Raw genomic sequence first — 17120 nt, 5'->3', positions numbered from 1 at the left:
TGGAAGTTCCCACATGCTAGGGGTTGAATCAAAGCTGGAGCTGCCAGCCTATACCACAGCCACAGTAATGCCACATCTGAGCCACATTTGTGATCTACACAGCAGCTTGGTGCAATGCTGGATCCTTAACCCACTGAGCGAAGCCAGGGATTGAACCTGCATCCTCATGGATACTAGTTGGGTTCTTAACCTGCTGCCCACACTCCTAAAAAAGTTTTTTAAAAAATGTCAGTTTTTAAAGTTTCAATTTAGATATTAAACCTATGTTTACTTTCAAGAAATAACATGCTGTTTTTCTTTGTTGGTTTGCAGAGCACTTTCATATATTTCATGTGACCCTTACAATCGGGGTGAGAATGGTTTTGATTTAATTTTTTAAATTGTACGTAGATTTATATATGCAATTAATTTATGCACTACTCTGCACTCAAGCAAAAAAATTTAAGTGTCTTCAATCATTTTGCACTTTAAGAAGAAAACGTTTTGGGTGTTCTAGAATGACTTCATCTTTGGCTGTCTGCAAAGGATGAAGGCAAAAGTCACCTCCTTTTAATTTTGAAGGGGTGTGGGAAACAGGAGAGACAGAGAGGGAGAGAAGGCAAGTGGTCAGACATGCCTCAAGAACCAATGAAAGATTCAGGTCTACAGGAGGAAAACCAAGAGAAGACAGGCTGTTTTGCTCTAGTGCCTGTACTGAATTCTTATACAGAAATGAACATGCTGATGGCCTGCTGCAGCATGAGACAGTCAGAATAAAAATGGCAAGACAATGATAGTTCACTGAGAGAGAGAAAGAGTCTGAGTTAACACTGCTGGCACATCTGCACTGCCTTCAGGCTCTCAAAGGGACCTGAGTCAGAGTGAATTTTTATCAAATGAATATAATACATACAGTTTTTAAAACTCAAAAATAATATTTAGGGTAGATTGGGTTTTTATTTACTTATTTTTTATTTTTGGCTGCAGCATGCAGCAGCTTGATGTAGGATCTCAGTTCCCAGACTAGGGATTGAATCTGGGTCGCAACGGTGAAAGCGCTGAGTCCTAACCACTAGACCACCAGGGAGCTCCCTAGATTGGATTCTTTTCCAGAAATATTTACTCTTTCCTCTTCCACCTGCAGCCCCTTGACTTTGGGTTTGTCCTTGCTTTGGCTAACGTGACATGACCTGATCAAAGCCCTGAAAAGCAGTGACCTGATGATTAGGCTGGCTTTCTTGTGCTTTTGCGTTGCCATAAGAAGAGCCTTCCTCCAGGGAACAGAATGTAGTACCTAGATTTCATTACACAGCAATTGCCCACTGGCACCTTGAAAGGCTCATCATGAAAAAACGGCAGCCTTTTGAATCAGACCTTCACACCTCTTAGCCCTGTTCTCCAGAGGCAAATCTTTTCTTTTCTTTCTTTTTACGGCCACACTTGCGGCATATGGAAGTTCCCAGGCCAGGGGGCCAGTCAGAGCTGCAGCTGTGGCCTGCGTCACAGTCATGGCAACACTGGATCCAAGCCTCAGTCTGTGGCAGCACTGGACCCTTAACCCACTGAGCAAGGCCAGGGATTGAACCTGCATCCTGACAGAGACAACATCAGGTCCTTAACCTGCTGAGCCACCACAGGAACTCCCCTGAGGCAAATATTTTCAACACTTCTGGTAATTTTCTCTATTTTAAAACAATATGCTAATACAATTATTTCTCATGTGTTGGTTTTAGACATTATATATGGACTTCCTACAGGGTTATTAACATAATTGTCATTTCATTGAGGCAGAGGTTGAGGTCCAGGGGGGTGAAATGACTGTACAGGGTCCTACAGAGCCTTGGTTAGATTCAGGTGTTCTGATACCAGATTTCACACTCTGCCCACCGTAAACTGACTCTATCACTATTACTTATTAGTAAGTCAGCAACGCCCTGGACTCTCTTTCAACCTTACAGTTCATACCTATTTCTCATCACACATTTACAAAACAAAGCCAAAAAATTAAACCGTTACCAAAAACATTGCTGTAGTACCGGAAATGAAGGCATTCCCCTAATTCAGTCCTTGTTTCCAGGTAGAACACCACCATCCTATCCACCACATTGGGATTTGTTTGTGTTTGTTTGTTTGTTGTCTTTTTGCCATTTCTTGGGCCGCTCCTGCGGTATATGGAGGTTCCCAGGCTAGGGGTCGAATCAGAGCTGTAGCTGCCAGCCTACGCAAGAGCCACAGCAACGTGGGATCTGAGCCGTGTCTGTGACCTACACCACAGCTCACGGCAACGCCGGATCCTTAGCCCACTGAGCAAGGGCAAGGATCGAACCCGCAACCTCATGGTTCCTAGTCGGATTCGTTAACTCCTGCGCCACGACGGGAACTCCCCTGTTTGTGTTTGTTTTTGGCTGAGCCCACTGCATGCAAAGTTTCCAGGCCAGGGACCAAAATGGCACCATGGCAGTAACCAGAGCGACAGCAGCGACCCAAGCAAGCCAGTTCCTTAACTCACTGAGCCACCAGGGACTCCCTCTACTACATTTTTACTTCAACATTGACACGTCTTTAGCCATTGTGGCAAGTACAAACTAAAAGACTCTCCCTGTTCTCAAGGAGCTTACAATTGTTAATCTCTTGCAGCTATTGCAACATTTATTTGAGAGAGTGATTTGCCTTGCCAAGCTCACAACCCAAGGATGGAGAAATAGCGTTGATCATGTTAGTGAAGGACCTCGGGAGTGCTGCCTCCAAATCTGCCCCTTTAGCATATTGATTATTTTGAGTTAAAGGCATATGGAAAACAATGGGTGCAAGAAGGCACTCTGATCGCCATTTTTTCTTCCCCAAAGTAGATGGCAGTCTTATGTGGTAACTGCCCTCCCTGGACCAAGAGAAAAGAACATTCTTATCACCAAAGAGGGAGCTGAGTCTGCTACATTGTACAAAGAGATGCTGTTAAAATAACTCTCATCTTCCTCTAATTTTCCCATTCTATTTCACTTTTCCACGATGTCCACTTTTGCTCAACCCACTGTATATGCACTTCAGTTTTGCCTCCTCTTCATTGGGCCTTCATTTCCTTAGGAAGGCTTCTAGGTCATGGTAAAACTTATGTTAAATAAATTCGTATGCTTTTTCTCCTGGTAAGTCTTACATCAATTTAATTCTCAGATCCAGCCAGAGCCCTGCAGAAGTAAGGTGCCCTACATTCGCAACTCACCCACAGCCCTTCTGATGCTGGTTCTAGAAAGCAACTCCCTAGAATTAGCTAATCGCAATAAATAGTAAGAAACTGCTGCCAGGTTATTTACTGTTTTCTCATGGGTCACTGACATCTGCATCTCGTCTTAAAAACATTCATGTTCTGTGAATGCATCCTTTGATTTCATTGATAGTGCTTAGTCCGGCATCTTCTTGTCTTTTGTTTACATATTGCCTGTCTCCCCTTGATCCTGTGAACTCCACGATAAGACTTCTAGTCTTGGTCACTGCTGAATACCTAGCATTTATGGCAGCCCCTGTGGCACATGGCAGGTGTTCAATAAAAACTTGGTAAGTATTACCCTAACTTCATCCTATAAGATGTTCCTTTCTTTGACTAGGGCTATAGATTAATACTTTACATTTGCAGAACACTACAGCCTACGGTGTGATTCCAACCAATTTCTTATTCCTATTTCAATCCTATTTCCCACGTCTAATTCATGTCAACAGACTGTGAATGGGTAACTTCCATTCATTCAATGGCGGGATGGTGGCTAATGGCAGTCACTGGCCCCAAGGAAGTTATTCGGGGCATTTAATAAACGTATTTTTCAACACCCAGTAAAGGTTGGGTTCGGGACACGCCCCACAGAGGTCCGGCAGAAACGGCGAATTTCCCCTCCGAGCCCCCAAAAGGTTAGGCTGGCGAGACCGGAGAAGAGTGGGCGAGCTCTGACATTTGAGGCAGCGCTGGCGCAAGGGGGAAATTCTGACACCGAGGTCTGCGAGGGGCCCGGGGAATGGCTTCGCCTCTGCTCCCACCCTGTGTGAAAAGCCCCCCGAGCGTGGGCTACACAGCCCACTCCCACGGCGGCCGGGCGCCGGAGGTCTGCCGGCCAACCCGCAGTGACGTAAGACCCATTTCCGCCGGCCGGGGCGCGCGGCGCCCGGATTGGTCGAGCCGCGCCGCAGAGGGCGGGGCGGGGCGGGGCCGGGCGCGAGGGGGAGGGGCAGCGCGCGGTGTCAGGCGCCAGGTCGGCGCGCGGGAGCCGGGGTCGCTCGGCTTCCGGCTACCTTTCCCGCAGCTGGGAGCGGTTGCGCGAGGTGTGCCTGCAGGGCCGCTTTCTCGTGGGCGGCGAGAAGTCACGGAGCGACCCGGCCCGTCACGTTAGGTCGCCACCCCCGTGGGGTCATTGCTTCTTTAGCGACCCTGCGGACTTCCGGGGGAGGTTGCGGCCCGGGAGGGGGAGGCAGGAAATTGTCCAGGTGACCTTCCATCCCAGGTGGACTGGGTCGACGAGGCTGAGGGTACACGAGGCAAGGACCTTGACCTTGTCCCAGGAGCCATGGGTGTCTGAGGAATCTAAATCCAAGCTCTGCTGCATCCAGCATATTCGTTGGAAAACCTGCAGAGAGCCTGTGTGGAAAGAAGCCTGTGCCACGAGCTCCTTTTTAGTTTCTCATTTCTCCCTGAAAAACAGAGCATACTTGCTGTCTTACTCTGCTAGTTATTTCTGGCAGAGAGTGAGATCTGATTAAGGTTTCAACAACAGGGTTATCAAAGCTTTCAGAAATTTTCAGTTGTGAAATGTGAATGGTGATGCCTGCCCATAGCTTGGCAAGGACCGAGCTCTCTCTTACCTGAAACACTAAGCAAAGGAATTGAAATTTTGAGTCCCTTCTTATTTCCTGTTGTAGTTCTTTATTCTAATTCTGCTTCAGTGATGTTACCAGATAATCCAGAAGCCACACCAGCATTTCTCAATGCGTAAAATAATCAACATTCACCAGCCACACACAGTTTTTTCCTTCCTTCCCTCCTGCCTCCCTCTTTCCTTCCTTCCTGTACACGGTGGCATGTGAAAGTCCCCAGACCAGGGACTGAACCTACGCCATAGCAGTGGCAACGTGGGATCCTCAACCGCTAGGCCACCAGGGAACTCCCACCCATCTCACTCAAGCAGAAGTCTCCTGACCCCCTGCCCCTACTGGTTGATTGCCTCTTTCTCTTCTCAAGGCCCACTTATGCTGCAGTTGTTAAACTGTGGTGCCCCAGGGTGAGCGTGAAGCACAGAGACCTTGTGTATGTCCTCATAGTTCTGTGGACCTGCTGCCTTTGGCAGGGCACTGCTGTGCAGGGGATTCAGATCAATGGGTGGTTTGCAGAGGACGTTGAACTCCTTCCACTCTGTGGTTCAAACATCTTTTCTGCCTAATCTTTCACGTTCTTACCTCTTAATGTCCCTCACTGATTTTATCTGTTCTTAAGCATAGCCTGTACTTGCCGCCTTTTTTTTTTTAATTCAAGTGTAGCTGATTTATGCTGTTGTGCCAGTTTTTGCTCTGTAGTGTGTACCTGCCTTCTTCCTGCTTCCCCATAACAGTCCCCTCTAACTGGAATGCCCCTTTGCTTCCACGCCATACTTCCAATGTATTACCCATCCCCCTGAACTCAGTCACAGTGCCAATCCCTCCAGAAAGTTTCCTCTGCCTTCCCACAGGATGCTGTCCTCCTAATATGCAATCTGTAAGGTGGTGTGGCTTTATCTTAGTCATGTGTATAAACTTCTTCCTGCCTCCATAGGTTGTGAAGGTTGTTGGGATAGTGCTTTATCTATATATGCCTCACAAAACAGTAAAACTGGCAAGAAGCATCTGCTGAGTTGCTGTCATGTGCCGAGCCTGCTTGGGGGTGCCACGAACACAGCAGTGAAAGCACAATGTCCTCCAAAGGAGATGGAGAATGACAGGAAGAGAGCTCTCTTAGAGAGTGATCAAGGAAGGCTTTTTTTTTTTTTTTTTGTCTTTTTGCCATTTCTTGGTCTGATCCCACAGCATGCTAGGGGTCGAATCGGAGCCATAGCCACCGGCCTACGCCAGAGCCACAGCAACACGGGATCCGAGCCACGTTTGCAACCTACACCACAGCTCACAGCAACGTCGGATCCTTAACCCACTGAGCAAGGCCAGGGATCGAACTTGCAACCTCATGGTTCCTAGTCGGATTCGTTAACCACTGAGCCACGACGGGAACTCCAAGGAAGGCTTTTTTGTGAGGCGGAAACCTGAGTAAGATGAGGGAACAAGTCGTACAGAAAGTGGGGAGAAGACATTGTAGATGAGGGAGCAGCAAAGCCAAGGTCCTGAAGCAGAGGCGTATTCAGTGTGTGAAAGAGCAGCAAGGGGGTCAGGCCAGTGGCGAGAGGTAGGGCACAGAGGTCAGAGGTCAAAGTTCAGGCCAGGTATACACTTGCGTTAGACATTTGAGAGATGCTTGTTGAATTTATTGAGTTCATGAGGGATGGAGAATAATGACAGTAACAATGACACTTGGCGATTACTTGAGTGGGATAGACCCATCAGGCCTGTGTGAGTATTTTACAACTTGCACACATGGGTATTGGACTCTTTACTGTGGCGACATTTAACTGAAAAAAATAAACTTAATGAAAACCAGTGGTTTATGCAGCGGTCTTTTATTATAATGGAAAGCCAGAGACAAAGAGGCAGATTCTGATGGAGGAAGAAATGGATTGGCACCCCTCCAATGAGTGGAATTATTTGGTAGATAATGCTAATCCCTATTAAAAAGTCCAGAAGGAGGCATTCCCTCTGCGACACAGTGGACAGTGGGTTAAGAATCTGACTACAGCGGCTTGGGTAGACATGGAGGCGCAGGTTCCATCCCTGGCCTGGCACAGTGGGTTAAAGGATCTAGCATTGCTGCATCTGTGGCATAGGTCCCAGATGCAGCTTGGATTCAATCCCTGGCCCGGGAACTGTCATGTGGTGCCAGCGCAGCCATTAAAAAAAAAAAAATTCAGAGGGAACCAAAATCCATCTCCCATGGTTGTTTTGCTTTTTATTTGCAGGAAAAAAACTGCTTGAATGTTAGTTGACAAAGGTTGAACTTATGAAACGGTCAGATACATTTTGAAATCCCTAACTTTCGGAGGGCTAGGATGAATTCGCTAGGGGCAGCAGGCCAGTTCCCTGCAGGCAGAAATCGGCATTTAGCACAAAGTCATAAGCTTCAGGGTAACCTTGCTTCTTGGAGTGTATTGCTGTGGTAATGGTCAACACTTCCAGCCCAGCCCTACTGGCTCATGGCAACTATGTCTCTCCAGCAGAATTAAAAAAAAAAAAATACAGAGCACTTGTTTTTTTTAAGTTTTTTCTTTTTTTTAAGGGCTGCACCTGCAGCATATGGAAGTTTCCAGGCTAGGAGTCTAATCAGAGCTGTTCCTGCAGCCTACACCACAGGATCTGAGCCACATCTGTGACCTACGGTGCAGCTAGCAGCAATGCTGGATCCTTAACCCACTGAGCTGAGCGAGGCCAGGGATTGAACCCACGTCCTCACTGATACTAGTTGGGTTCTTAACCCACTGAGCCACAACGGGAACTCTTAATCGTTTTTAGTTACAAGTTCATAACTTTTCTAAAATTTTAAAGTTTATTATGATTATATTATTATTATAATTATTTTAGTTTGGCTCCCTCCAAAAAGTGGCTACTCTGGGCTATTGATTCAGCTCTTCGTAACATTTCTCAGAGTTTAAATGAGTGTCAGTTTCTTGGCAAATCACTCACGTAGATGAAATCGGGTGTGGTTTTCGACTCAGCTCGCAAACCACTGAGTTGACAGTCTTACTCTTGGTTGCTGTGTCAACACCTCTTTTTATTCATTCACAGGAATGAGTAGCCTCCTTACAAGTAGCTCCTGAATTAGTCACCGCTGGTGGCCAAATGTTAACGTAGCCTTGAAATGAGACGTGGCTTCCAGCCTTGGCTTCTCCTTTCCTTAAACGTGGCAGTGAGTGGGGGGAGCGGTACTTGCACGCTGAGTGTGGCCTGTCTGGGTTCCAGCCCAGCTCTACTTCGTGCTGGTTGAGGGATCCGGAGCAAATTACTTCTTCCTGCCTTGGGTTCCCCATTGGTAAAACAGGGTGGCTTCCCAGGGTTCTTGGGAGGATTAGAGTTAATAGAACAAAGCTAGAACACTGGCCCACATACTCACATGCTGCCATGAATACCATGCCTGGTACCTGAGTTCTCTCTACCTCTGTTTATTTAGCATTTGAAGAGTAACAATGGTTCTTACCTTGTAGAATTGGTAAGAGGCTAAATAGAGCACTATGTGAAGCACAACTCTCCAATCCAGGAAGCAACCCAGGACAATTAGCTGTTTTGTTTGTTGGTTTGTTTTTTGTCTTTTTAGGGCCACACCCAAGGCATATGGAGGTCCCAGGCTAGGGGTCCAATCAGAGCTATAGCTGCTGGCCTACACCACAGCCACAGCAAGGCCAGATCCGAGCCTTGTCTGTGACTTACACCACGGCTCAGGGCAACGCTGGATCCTTAACCCACTGAGCGAGGCCAGGGATCGAACCCACAACCTCATGGTTCCTCGTCAGATTCGTTTCCACTGTGCCACCATGGGAACTCCAGGTGTTTTTATATGTTACAGAAAACCTTTTTTTTAAAATCAGTGGTTGCAGTCTGTTTAAGTTCAGTGTGAAGGGCCCCCTAGGAGAGGAACGGAGAAAGTACATGCCACAAGGCTTTATTATCTTGGGGATGACGGTGAGGGGTAGAAATTGTACAGATAGAATTTTTGCCTTAAGATTCAGTGACGGGATTTTATATAAGGTTTTGGGGAAAAAAAGATATAAAGTGAAAACATCTCATCTTGGCGTAAGAGCAAATTTGTAGAGTTTTTAAGCATTGATGCCTGTCTCAAAACAAGACAATTATCTTAGACGTGGTACAGGGGTTGTGATTCTGGGCCCCACGGATGCCCAAGAAGCACAGATAAAGTCCAGGGGTTTGCAACTTTGGATGGAGAAAATTATATGTTTCATTTTCACTCACCTCTGATGGAACTCTAGCCTTTCCTACAATTTTGAATTTAAAAATTCACCAAGCACTGCCCGAGGAACAGTACCTGTGGAATGGCACAAATAGAAATCACTTCTTTTCATATCATATTACTGTTCTTGCAGGTATCCCCAAAGACCACTGACACTCAAGAGTAATTTGATGGGGCGAGCACGTTGTGGCTCAGCAGAAATGAATCCAACTGGTATCGATGAGGAAGCAGGTTCGATCCCTGGCCTTACTCAGTGGGTTAAGGATCCGCATTGCCGTGAGCTGTGGTGTAGGTCACAGACATGGATCGGATCCTGCGTTGCTGTGGCTGTGGTGTAGGCCGGCAGCTGTAGCTCTCATTCAACCTGTAGCCTGGAAACTTCCGTATGCCGCAGGTGTGCCCCCCCAAAAAAGAATTTGATGGAGTTTCCGCTGTGGCACAGTGGGTTAAGAATCCGACTGCAGCAGGGTCGGGTCGCTGCAGAAGCTCAGGTTTGATACCCAGCCTGGAACAGTGGGTTAAAGGACCTGGCTTTGCAGCAGCTATGCTTTAGGTCGAAGCAGCTATGGTTTAGGTCACAGCTGCTACTTGGATTCAGTCTCCGGCCTGGGAACTTCCATATGCCTCTGGTGCAGCCATAAAAAAAATTACTTTGAAATTAGGAGAGGTATGTGTTTATGAAGAAGTGCATATATCACCACATCAAAAGTCGGTTTTTAAATATTTGGTAAGTATATTTCAAGGCAATTGTTTTCCTTTATCATCCTTTGAATTATATTTACAAACTTAAGAACATTTTTTCTGTGGGGTCTATAGGCTGAAAGGGTCCTGAGCACAGAAAGGTTAAGAGTCCTTGGAAAGGGAGCTCCCTGGTGGCTCAGCTGGTTAAGGATCCACTGTTGTCACTGCTGTGCTGTGGGTTGATCCCTGGCCCGGGACTTTGCACATGCCACCAGGCGACCCCTCCCCCCCAAAAAGAGAGTCTTTGGTAAGAGCATGGGCTCTGGAGCCAGACAGCCGAGTCTGAACCCTTTCTCAGCTCCTTTCCACCCAGAGGACACGGGGTATCAGCATCTCATGCCCTAGGGCGAAGGCTGCTGTGAGATCCCATTGAGAAAACCATGTAGGAGTTCCCGTCGTGGCGCAGTGGTTAACGAATCCGACTAGGAACCATGAGGTTGCAGGTTTGGTCCCTGCCCTTGCTCAGTGGGTTAACGATCCGGTGTTGCCGTGAGCTGTGGTGTAGGTTGCAGACGCAGCTCAGATCCTGCGTTGCTGTGGCTCTGGTGTAGGCCGGCGGCTACAGCTCCGATTAGACCCCTAGCCTGGGAGCCTCCATATGCCCCAGGAGCGGCCCAAGAAATAGCAAAAAGACCAAAAAAAAAAAAAAAAAAAAAAAAAGAGAGAGAGAGAGAAAACCCTGTAAACATAGAACAGTGCCTTGCCTGTTCTGTGGCCCCTGAAAATGTTAGCCATTTGCAGAAAAGCGTTTTAGTTTATTTTGGGGTTTTTTGTTTGTTTGTGTTTGGCCACATCCATGGCATGTGGAAGTTCCCAGGCCAGGGATCCAGCCTGTGCCACCACAGGAGCCCAAGCCCCTGCAGTGACAATGCCGGATCCAGAACCCACTGAGCCTGAAAAACAGTTCACGTGAGAGAGGAAAGCTGTGCAGCTTAAGGTGGGGTTTACACGTCAGCATGGTTTCCCGAGGAGGAGGGGAGACGTACACCCCCAGGTCATGAAGAAGCAGGCAGACTCTGCGTCTGGGGTTGCTCATTCTTCATTCCCATTGCCTCCTTCAGTAAAGGCTTTTGACTGCCTACTGTGTGCCTCTCAACACTTTCACTAACACCTGTGTGTTTGAATGTGTGTGTGTATGTGTGTGTGTGTGTGTATCACATCTTTAAAAGATGACCAAGTTTAACCTTTACAGGTGTCTGAATGTTGTTTGATGACCTGGAAATATTTGAACGGGAGGAAAAGACACATAGTTGATGTTAGTATGTATTGCATTCTAAAATTTTCTTTTCTTGCCTTCATTTCATTTGTTATATCTGAGAATTTCACATAATTTGTGTCTCGTTGGCAGTACTGACTTGAAGGATTAAGAAATACTACATAGGAGTTTCCCTTGTGGCTCAGCGGAAACAAATCCAACTGTTATCCATAAGGATTTGGGTTCGGTCCCTGGCCTCCCTCAGTGGGTTAATGATCCGGTGTTGCCGTGAGCTGTGGTGTAGGTTGCAGATGCGACTTGGATCCTGCATTGCTGTGGCTGTGGTGTAGGCCGGCAGCTAGAGCTCCAGTTGGACCTCTAGCCTGGGAACCTCCACGTGCCATGGGTGCGGCCCTAAAAAAATATGTATTATATAATTGCATTCAAAGTATATAGAATTTGTATCTATATGATATGAAATATAATTTCACATTAGAGAATATGAATATGGGGAATATTTATTTATTTATGCCACACCTGTGGCATATGGAAGTTTCCGGGCTGATCAAATCCAAGCCGTAGCTGCAACCTACACCACAGCTGCAGCAACCCTGGATCCTTAACCCACTTCGCCAGGCTGGGGATCAAACTGTGCTGTCACAAAGACAGTGCTGGGTCTCCCCCTCTGCGCCAGCAGCAGGAACCAGTATGGAGAATTTTTTAATTAGATTTTTTTCCTTTTTTTTTTTCTGTCATTGTTGTTTGTTTTTTTAATGGCCACACCTGCTGCATATCAAAGTTTCCAGTCTAGGCGGCCAGTTGGAGCTGCAGATGCCAGCCTACACTGCAGCTTTCAGCAACGCCAGAGCCTTAACCCACTGAATGAAGCCAGGGATGAATCTGGCGTCCTCACAGAGACTAGTCAGGCTCTTAACCCTCGGAGCCAAAATGGGAATGCCCTCATGTTTGTTTTAAAATTAGTATTCTTTTAAAACTTTCAAAATTACCTATTAAAATTAAACTATACTTAGTAAATTCAAACATTTTAAATTATTTAAATAAATATGATTTTTAAATGTTGGGACATTTATTTATTTTTTTCTGTCTTTTTAGGGTCACACCTGAAGCACATGGAGGGGTTCCCAGGCTAGGGGTCAGATTGGAGCTGCAGCTGCTGGCCTACACCACAGCCACAGCAACACCAGATTCAAGCCTTGTCTGTGACCTACACTACAGCTCATGGCAATGTTAGATCTTCAGCCCACTGAGCAAGGCCAGGGATCCAACCTGCGTCCTCATGGATATTAGTCAGGTTTATTAACCACTGAGCCATGATGGGAACTCCTAAATTTTGTGACATTTAATTAAATACTTTTATAAAAATTAAAACTGTTTGCCATTCTAGGGTTTAATGTCCTTCTAGTTAATCCCAATAAAGAGCTATTAGTACAGTTCTTTTTTTTTTTGTCTTTTTGCCATTTCTTGGGCTGCTCCTGCAGCATATGGAGGTTCCCAGGCTAGGGGTTGAATTGGAGCCATAGTCGCTGGCCTACACCACAGCTCACAGCAACGCCGGATCCTTAACCCACTGAGCAAGGCCAGGGATCGAACCCTCAACCTCATGGTTTCTAGTCGGATTCGTTAACCACTGTGCCACGACGGGAACTCCCTGGTGTGTTTAGCTTGACGTCTAACTTCGGAATATCTGGACAGAGGCAACAAGGGCCTCTATTTGCACTCTTGCCCCTGGCGCTGCGGTGCTGCAGGTGTTCTGATGCTGGAGGTATACGTCTATGAATCACTAACACAGACAGGGTATCACACGGAGAGAGTGTGAACAGGGAGGAAAAGGGAGCGAATGTGGCTGGAATATTCCACGCCTCTTTCCACCGTATTCTTCCTGTTTCCCCAACTCCCCCTCCTTCCTGTTGTCTTTATTTTTTTTGTTTTTTGTTTTTTTTTTGTTTTTTGTTTTGTTTTTTAGGGCTGCACCTTCGGCATATGGACATTCCCAGGCTAGGGGTCACATCGGAGCCGCTGCTGCAGGCCTACACCCCAACCACAGCCATGGCAGGTCTGAGCCACATCTGTGACCTACATCACAGCTCACAGCAACCCCGGATCCTTAACCCACTGAGCGAGGCCAGGGATCGAACCTTCATCCTCCTGGTTGCTAATTGGGCTCGTTACCGCTGAGTCTCAACAGGAACTCCTCCTTTCTCTTTTCTGATTTCTCACTCATTTTCTTTTTTCTAATTCCTTTCTAGTTTCCTCCTCCAGTGTGTCAGAACCCCTACAGGCATCACAAGCACGGATTGTAAGAGCAACTGTTTCCCGGATGGATAGATGCTTGGGGTGGGGGTGGGGACACTGAATCTTGAGAGAATCCATCTTTGAGGAAATAACCCATATCGATAGTGCCAGGGGAGAGATTACCTCTAAAATGTGTGCTGGCCAGACGGGAGTATATTTTATAGGATTATTCTGAGGGGCTGTTCTCCTTTTTCTAAGTAGCGTCTTTATCTTACTTAGAGTAGTTGAGGCTTCACGCTGTTTAGCCTCAAACCCTACTCACTTGAGACCGTCAATCTTAGACTAACCACCAGTCAAATTAAAACAAAATTGATTCCTTGACTTAGAAGAAGATGTTTAGAAAGTGATGAAACAAATGTTTTTGTTGCTGATATGGTTAAAACAGGGATGTTTTGGGGGGGTTGTCTCTGATTTCATTTAGGAAGGCTTAGGGGAAGACATGAATTTTATAGTTGCCTTTTTGAAAGTTTAGAAGGCTAAAGTGGATAAAGCGATGTGATATGTATTTTTTTTTTTTTTTTTTTTTTTTTTTTTTTTTTTTTTTTTTTTTTTTTTTTTTAAGCGATGTGATATGTATTTTAAAGCAAAGGAACATTGTACTGAAAGCGTATTACACCTTGAGCTCGCTTCCATGTTACGTGCGTCTAGTTAACAATAGAATTTGCCCTAGATTCCAATGATGATTTTTATCAAACAAGAGTGCAGTGAACATTATAAAGTGCCATGCATAGCCCTCAGTAGAATACTTCTGAAGTGGTGGATGTTGTTTAACTGTAGGCGGGTAAACCTAATCCTGAGAATCTTTTCACTCAGTGAAGGCTTATGTCACTGGCCCAGCTTCCAAAAGTGAGGTAATTACTGTGCTAGGAAACGACACACATCACTTTCAGGGGAGGTCATACCTCTGCCCACAGAATATCTGAAATGTAAGTCAGTAAGTAGCATTTAGTTAAATAAAAATACAGTCCAGCTAAATGTCATGCTGTCATGTTAAACCCCGAGGACCACACGAGGACGCCCCCTGGTTAGACTGTGACTTTGAAAGTGATAGGAGGTTTTTTTGGTATAATACTCCTGTATTTGGCCAACTCTGCTGAAGTCAGTTGCCAAAGGGAGAATGACTCTTAGATGATGCTCAGAACGGGGGAATAAATTCTGTAGGGAGCACATGCCTTTTTCTCCTCTGTGGCTGCTTGTCCTGGTGGCTTTACTGAGGATCAGTGTGGGAAGCCAGGGAAGGAAATTCCTGAAACAGTAAGTCTCAAAATAGCAGGCACTACTTTCTTGAGAAGTATGTGCCAGGTATTGAACTAAGCCCTTCACATCCATTATTTCCTTTAATCCCACTCACTGAGGACAGGATACAGTGTCCTGTATCTACGAGGCATGGTGGGGTGGGGGAAGAGTTAAAGAGGTTAAGAAACTTGTCCAAGTTTGCATGACCATCCATGGCAGAGCCTAGTTTTGATCCAGATCAGCCTGATGGCAAAGCTTGGGCTCTAACCCATGCCAACCTGTACTATTCCTACTCCATGGACCGTGGGCGAGGGTTGATAAAATTGGGAGTCTTCCTAGTAAATCAAAACCGCAGTGAGACAGTTGACACCTCCTTGGATGGGTATAATACACAAAATTTTGTTTAAAAAAACCCCACAGAAAATTAGCAAGTGGTAGCAAGGACGTGGAGAAATTGAAACCCTTATACATTGCTGGTGAGAATGTAAAAGGCCACAGCTGCTGTGAAAAACAGCCTGGAAATTCCTCAAAAAGTGAAACAGAATCACCACACGATGGAGTAATTTCATACCCAGATGTACACCCAAGAGAACTTATGTCTGTACAAAAGCTTGCATACAGATCTTCATAGCAGCATTATTCATAATAGCCAAAATGTGAAAACAGGAGTTCTCTGTGGCACAGAGGTTAAGGATCCAGCCTTGTCACTGTAGGTGGCTTGGGTCAATGCTGTGGCACTGGTTCCATCCCTGGCCCGGGAACTTCCAGGTGCCATGGATGCAGTGCCCCCTGCCCCCAATAAGGGGGGCAAAACTCAAATGTCCATCAACTGATGAAGGGATGAACAAAATGTGGTAAGTCTACACAATGGAATATTATTCAGCCCTAAAAAAGAATGAAGTACTAACACTTCATGGAAGAACCTGTAAAATATAATGTTAAGTGAAAGAAGCCTAGTACTAAAGACCAGTTATCATATGATTCTATCTAACACTTCATGGAAGAACCTGTAAAATATAATGTTAAGTGAAAGAAGCTTAGTACCAAAGACCAGTTATCATATGATTGCCAGAACTGGCAAATTCATGAGACAGTAGATTAGTGGTTACCAGGGGCTGGGGGGAGGGGGTTTAGGGAGAGACTGCTAAGGGGTATAGGATTTCTTTTCGGACTGATGAAAATATTCAGAAATTGTATACTCGGTGATGGTTGCACAACACAATGAAAAGATAAAATCTACTGAAATGTACACTTTAAATTGGTGATGTGTGTATGAACTGTATCTTTTTTTTGTTTGTTTTTGGGTTTTTTTTGCTTTTGCTTTCTAGGGCCGCACCCGCAGCGTATGGAGGTTCCCAGGCTAGGGGTCAAATAGGAGCTGTAGCTGCCAGCCTATGCCACAGCCACAGCAATGCAGGATCTGAACCAAGTCTGTGACCTACATCACAGCTCATGGCAACGCCGGACCATAACCCTCTGAGGGAGGTCAGGGATGGAACCCGCATCCTCATGATTCCTAGTCGGATTTGTTTCTGCTGTGCCACAAACAGGACTCTAGTTTTTTTAAGTTAGAGTTTAGTATTAATTTTTGCTGCGCAGCATAGTGATCCAGTTATACACATATATACATTATTTTTCTCATGCTATCTTCCATCAGGTTCTATCCCAAGAGATTAGATGATTAGATGTAGTTCCCTGTGCTGTACGGTAGGACCCATTGCTTCTCCATTCTTTTTTTTTTTTTTTTTTTTTTTTTTGTCTTTTTATGGCTGCACCACTTCATATGGAGGTTCCCAGGCTAGGGGTAGAATTGGAGCTGTAGCTGCCAGCCTACACCACAGCCACAGCAACGGAGGATCTGTCTACAACCCACACCACAGCTTACGGCAACACTGGATCCTTAACCCACTGAACGAGGCCAGGGATCGAACCTGTGTCCTTATGTGCTTATCCATTCTTGTATCTTATTATTTTTAAATGACAGCTTCAGGTCAGACTGTTTAATAAATATGAGCCCCTTCTCCGCTCCCTTCATCCCCCAATTCAAGACCAAGCCACCCTGTCTCCTGTGGAAAAAGAATTCTTTTCTGTTTGGATCCTAATGGAAGACCATCTGTTTTAGTCAAAACTGCTCTAGCCCCCTGGCTGTCTCCCTGAGGGCCCCTGGCCCCTCAATGTGGGCATGTCTTAACATCTGGAAAGCATCCTTGTCCTCTTCCTCTTCTCTCTCCTCCTCGTTCCCCTGCTCCTTTCCTTCTCACTCTCTTTTTTAAAATCCAAAATAATGGTTTTCTAAAAAGCCCTCCTAGATCCCAACTTGACCCAATAAAGTCACCCGCCATATGAATGCCATGCTCCCTTGGTCTCCACGTCCCTCTGGTTCTTCTTCCTTCACCCTCCATCCCACCTTCACAGCAAGGAGCACAGTCCAAAGGAGTCGGGCCATCCCTGGTTCTAATCCCTGGTCCTGCTGATAAGCTGTAGACTGGTCTCTAAATGTCCTTATCTGCATAACGTCATCATCAACATCTTCCTCCTCCTCCTCACATCAGCTCATGGGGTTCTTTTGAGGATACGGTTCAC

This window comes from Sus scrofa, chromosome 6 (genome assembly GCF_000003025.6).
Source record: "Sus scrofa isolate TJ Tabasco breed Duroc chromosome 6, Sscrofa11.1, whole genome shotgun sequence".
In the NCBI taxonomy this organism is placed as follows: Eukaryota; Metazoa; Chordata; class Mammalia; order Artiodactyla; family Suidae; genus Sus; species Sus scrofa.
Note: the sequence above shows the minus strand (reverse complement) of the source record.